This window comes from Schistocerca nitens, chromosome 1 (assembly GCF_023898315.1).
Source record: "Schistocerca nitens isolate TAMUIC-IGC-003100 chromosome 1, iqSchNite1.1, whole genome shotgun sequence".
Classification (NCBI taxonomy): Eukaryota; Metazoa; Arthropoda; class Insecta; order Orthoptera; family Acrididae; genus Schistocerca; species Schistocerca nitens.
The window spans coordinates 1,303,958,765-1,303,964,764 of record NC_064614.1 but is presented as its reverse complement, the minus strand read 5'-3'; positions in this window follow the sequence as shown (position 1 = coordinate 1,303,964,764).

The following is a 6,000-nucleotide window of genomic DNA, read 5'->3' as shown; positions in this document are numbered from 1 at the left end:
CCACCGCCACCGTCATCGTCGCCTTCGCCTTCGCCTTCGCCTTCGCCGTCACAGTCACCATCTCCGGCGCCGACTCCAGCCCCGGGACCTGCCACTCCCCGCCACATTCCAGTTGTTCCCATCCCCCACACCTCCTCCGCCGCCGTCAAGCGCCACAGTGGCACCCCTGCCTCCTCTGCTCCCAAAAAGGCTCCGCCTCGTCCCCCTTCCCCCACCCCTGATGCCATGGATGTCTCCCCGCCCGTCCCTGCCCCCTCCTCCTCCTCCTCTACCCCCTCCTCCTACCGCTACCTCCTCTCCTGTCCAGATCCCTCCCTCCTTGAAGCCCGGAACCTCACCCTCTTCCTTCACCAGAATTGTCCTGGTGCCCCCATCTCCCTCCTCACTCCTCGCCGTGATTCGGTACTCATCTCCTCCCCCAGCCCTACCCTCCACACTGACCTCCTTTCCCGCATCCCTGTCACCCGCTTTGGCCCTCATGCCTCTCTCACCCCTGCTCCTCCGCCACCTCCCTCCCGCCAACCCCAACCTCCGCGTCGCCCGCCGACCCTCACTGCCGTGATCACTCGGCTCAGTCCAGTGATCACAGAGGAGGAGGTGTTGGCGGAGCTTCAGGCCCATCCCCATCTGGAGGTGCGTGCGGTTCACCGCATCCATAACGCTGCCGGCCCCACCCGCCTTATGTGGGTTTTTTCTGAGCACGCCCCCTCCATAGACCATCTCCTGAAGGAGGGTGCCCTCCTTTTTAACCAGCGTTATAAAGTTGACCCCTCCCGTTCCCCTCCTCAATCCCTCCGCTGCCAAAGGTGCTTGCGGTATAATGCGCACCCAACATCTGAGTGCCGCGAGGACCCCACCTGCCCGCACTGTAGGCAAGCCCACTTTTTACGGCAGTGCCCCAATCCTCAGGCCCCCCCCCCTCCTGTAATACCTGTAACCTCCCTCATCCCACCTACTCCCAGAAGTGTAAGGCCCGACCCCCTCCTACCACTCCTGAACTCACCATTCCTGTCCGCCCTTTGGACGCCCCCACCCCTCCCGGCAACTCCCTTCGCCCACCCCCTACCGCTGAGGACATCATCAGATTCCTCACCATTGTCCTGCAGAATGTTCATCCTTTTCAGCGCCCACACACCCTCCAACAGATCTCCCTCGCCGCCCGTTCAGTTTTCCACCTCAAAATGTACGCCACCTACTCGAACAACCAGGCCCATTTCACCTTCTCCCGTCTTGACACCCTCGTTTAAATCCCTGTCATGGCACGGCCGCACCGTATCCTTTTCAACAACATCCGCTCCCTTCCCAACAACAAGAACCTCTTCCTACACACCCTTGCCACCCACCGTGTGGACGCCTTCCTCCTTAATGAAACCTTCCTCCAACCCCACCACACCGTCCACACTTCGCCATACCTCCTCCACCGCTCCGATAATCCCCTCCCAATTGCGCGTGGTGGAGTTGCCATTGGGCACCATCCCCAGATCCCCGTTCGGCTCCAACCTCTCCTTCCCGACCCCACCAAACACCTGATCCTTAGTCTCTTCTTCCCCGGCCTTACCGTTACCTGTGCCACCATCTATGTCCGCCCCAACGCCCCTATTCCCTTCGACTTCCTCTCCCACATCGACCGTACCTTCTCCTCTTACACGATCGCCGCCGACCTCAACATCCATAGTCGTTCCGCCGCCCAGTTACGGCGGTGGCATCGGTTCCTCTCCTCCCTTCAAGGCGACCTAATCCCCATCCCCCAGCACACCCGTCCCGATTACAATTCCACTCCTGATGTTATCCTCTCCTCCCCCAACCTCCTTGGCCGCATAACGGTGGAAGTCCTGGAGCCTGTTGGTAGCGACCATCTCCCTGTCCTCCTCACCGTTTCAGACGGTCGTCGCCCCCGCCCCGACCCTCGTAATGACCCTCCCCCTAAGTATGTCCATGACTACTCCCATGCCGACTGGAATGCCTACCAGGATACCCTTTCCACCCAGGTCGATAGCCACCCCTTCACCTACCACCACCCTGACGATGTCACCCATGCCGCTTCCTTTCTCCAGCAGATCTTGTCTGAGGCTGTGGAGGCCCACGTCCCTACTGTCGCCATCCACCCCCACCATCCTACCCTACCCCCACAGGCCGTCCTCCTCCTCCGTGAATCCCGTCGTCTCTACCGTGCCTTCCTCCGTACGCGTGACCCGGACACACTACGACGCCACTGGCAACTCCTGCGACACATTCGTAATTTGCTCGTGGCTAAGAAACGCCGGGACTGGCGACAGACATGCACCCGTTTGAATGCTACCCTACCAATAAACTCTTCCAAGTTCTGGTCGGCCTTCCGTCGCCTTACCGGAACTAAACCCTCCCCCTATTATCCTCTTCTCCATGATGCCATTTGCCTGACTCCCTTAGTAAGGCCAATCACTTTGCCTCCTACCTCTCCGATGTATTTTCCATCCCCGATGATCTGCAGTTCGATTACTCCCTCTTCCCGGATATCCGCGATCGAACTGACACCTCTGTCCCTCCCCTCGCTCCTGGTTTCCAGTAATTGGACAACATTGCACACACGGAACTCAATGCCCCTATCACTACACAGGATCTCATTGCTACACTCCGCACAAAACGCAACACCGCTCCTGGTCACGATCGTGTCACCTACCGTCGCCTTCATGAAGCTCCTGTCTCTTTTCTCTCCACCCTGGCCAGGCTCTACAATGTAGTCCTGTCCACCGGTTACTACCCCGACCTGTGGAAAACCTCCCATATCCTCATGTTCCTTAAACCTGGCAAACCGCCATCCGCCGTCTCCTCCTACCGTCCCATCAGCCTTACCTCGGTCTTCAGCAAGGTCCTGGAATCTATCCTCACCCGACGCATCTACCAGCATCTCCGCCAGCACCGCCTCCTTCCCGTTACCCAGTGTGGCTTTCGGCCGTCCTTCTCTTCTGACGACCTTCTCCTTCACCTCACTCATCTCCTTTCCGAACAGCTTAATTCCCGTCGCTCCGCAATCTTCCTCTCCCTGGACCTCGAACGTGCATATGACCGCGTATGGCATTCTGGTCTCCTCTTCAAGCTCCAAACCTTCGCCCTTCCCATTAACTACGTCCGTCTGATCGGCTCCTTTCTCTCCCGCCGTCCTTCCTATGTCACCATCCATAACACAGATTCCTACACCTTTTTCCCCTCTGCCGGTATGCCCCAAGGCTCCGTCCTCTCCCCCCTTCTGTATCTTTTGTACACGGCGGACATGCCGCCGCCGTCAGCCCCCGTCCACCTTCTCCAGTTTGCCGATGACACCGCCTTCCTTGCCCTTGCCCCCACTCTACAGCGCTCCCAACACCTTCTCCAATCCCATCTTGACCGGTTCACCGCTTGGTGCAACCAGTGGTTGCTCAAGGTCAATCCCTCCAAAACCCAGGCGATCATTGTAGGCAAAACCACCCCTTCCTTCCGCCTCCTTGATTTCTATCTCACCATCTATGGCCGTCCTATCGCCCTCACTCCCACCCTTAAGTACCGTGGCGTCACCCTCGACCGTCGCCTCTCCTGGACTCCCCACCTCCGGACAATCCAAGCCAAGGCACGCTCCCGACTCAGTCTCCTCAAGCTCCTCTCTGGCCGTACGTGGGGTCTGGACCCCTCCACCATCCTCCACACCTATAAATCCCTCATCCGCCCTATCCTTTGTTATGCCCATCCGGCTTGGAGCTCCGCCCCCCCCCCCCTACCTTTTATAAATCCCTCCAAATCCTTGAACATCATGCTCTCCGCCTCGCCTATCACATCCGTCTCCCCTCCCCCACGCAGATCCTGTACAATCTCATCCCCTTCCCCCACCTCCTCCTTTTCCTTGAAAGGATGCGGATCCTGTACACCTCCCGCAAACTCGATCCTCCTCACCCGCTCGTCTCCCCGATCCTCTCCCACCCCCGCCCGCTGCCGCGCCTGTATTCGCACGTCCCACCCGGTCTCCATCTCTCCACCCTCCTTACCCTCTCCCAAGGTGGCTTCCGCCGGCTCCCCCTCCCTGATGATGTCCTCCTCCCCTCCATCTACCCCTCCTATCAACTTTGACCCTGCCCCACCCCCCCATTTCCGGTGTCCTTTCCCTTAGGCACCCTCCCTCCCTTCTCTTCCCTTCCCTTCTCTTTCCTTTTCCCACGTCCCCTCCCTCCACCGCTCTTCCCCCGGGCTTCCCCTCCCCCTTCCTCCCTCCCCCCCTTTCTCCCCTGCCCGTGGCATCTCTGCTCTCCCCTCTCCCTCTCCCACTCCCCTTCCTCCTCCTCCTCTCTTGGCAGGTCCCCGGACTCGCACACGCACAGTGAACATTCGCGCGCCGGAGATCATCGCCATCAGTGTCTAGTGTGTGTGCTTCGTTTTGTGTTTCGTGCAGTTACAACTCAACTGTTCACATGTGCCGTCGCCGTTCTCCGTGTTTTGTGCGCCGTGTCAACAAGTGTTAGTGTTTTTATCGTCCAACGTGAACGGCTTCTTGTTTATTGTTTTTTGTATCTACTTTCTTTGCCCGCCATTTTTTGTATTGTCTGTGTCACCTATATATCGTATTATTGTACCCCTTAAGGCTGAAGAGCAGCGTATTATGCTGCTGCCAGCCCGCCTTGTATGAGGTGATTAAAATTACAATACAGGAAAAAAAAAAAGCTCAGCCAGCCCAGCGCCCCCCACCCCTCTTATGGGTCATCATCCTCCATCAGCTCCTTTCCCGGCTCCCCCCTTTTTTATTTTCCCATCATCTGTCCAGTTTCCCCCCACCTGCTCTCGGCTGTGGTCTGTCACATTTGACACCTTTTTAGTGCAGTGTTCCAGTGACTGTTCCGTGTTGTTCGTCTTTCTCGTGTTGCGAACAGAAACCATGCTGTCGTTGGGTGTGAATTTTATGTCTTTTGCGAACAGACACCAGACTGTCGCCGTGTTTTGCCTGTCTGCTTTGTATGTATTTTCTTAGCGTCATCATCCCTCTGTTCTTTGTTTTAAGTTCCACGATTTCTTTTCGCCATGTTACTCTTTAAGTCTCCGATTTTATCACCTGTTTTTATTATTTATTCTCTTCATCTTTTTAACAAAGTCTGTAGGCTGAAGAGCGGCATACTAAGCTGCTGCCAGCCCACCCCCTTCGGGGGGGAATTGAAATTCAATAAAGGAAAAAAAAAAAAGCTCAGCCAGCGAGTCTCCGCTGCTTCCTGCGTGTCGTCGTCGTAAGGTCTCTCTCTCTCTCCATCGTCCGTCGTTGTTTCGTGTCCATCCTTTCCATTCGTTTTTTGTTCACGGGCCACTCTCCGTTTGGTCCCGCCGCGCTTTCTAGGCCAGCCCGCGACCGTTCCGGTTGCGGTCCCACCAGGTTACAATAGAAAGGTGGACAATAAGCTGTTCAGACACGAAGAAAATGGGAGATGCTAAAGAAGAATGCCGGAGATGAAATGAGTAGATCAATATCAATAACTGATAAGATGTGACTGAACCAAACTGAGGAAAAAAAAGTAAAAGAAGGAAGCCTGAGATATCAAGAAACCGTTAATTTGATAACGGAAGGAATTGTTCGGGGTAAAAATTATAGGGGACCATCAAGCAATAGCTACAGTAAGGAGGTTAAAATTAATGAAAATTGCAGTAAGTATCCAGAACTAAAGAGACCTGCACGCGAGTACGTGCAGCGCTAGGTCAAGCCTTGGGATTGAGGTCCACTGTTGTGTACATAGTTCCGCATAGTCAGCGCGTACACAACTTTCCCACTAGAGCGCGCCCCGCTAAGCACAACAGCGCAGGCGCAGCGCTCGTCCGCGCTAGGAGATGGCGCTGTCTTAGAGAAAGACCAAATTCTGCTTCCGCCGATCTGCGTATTGATATGTCACGCAACCAATGAGATTGCTGCTAACGTAGAACCTTTTCTCCTCGCGGATCACACTCGCGCAATGATACCTGAACGCGCGATGTATTATAACGAGTGTACAGACGTCCGATTAGTCAGTCTGCATTTCT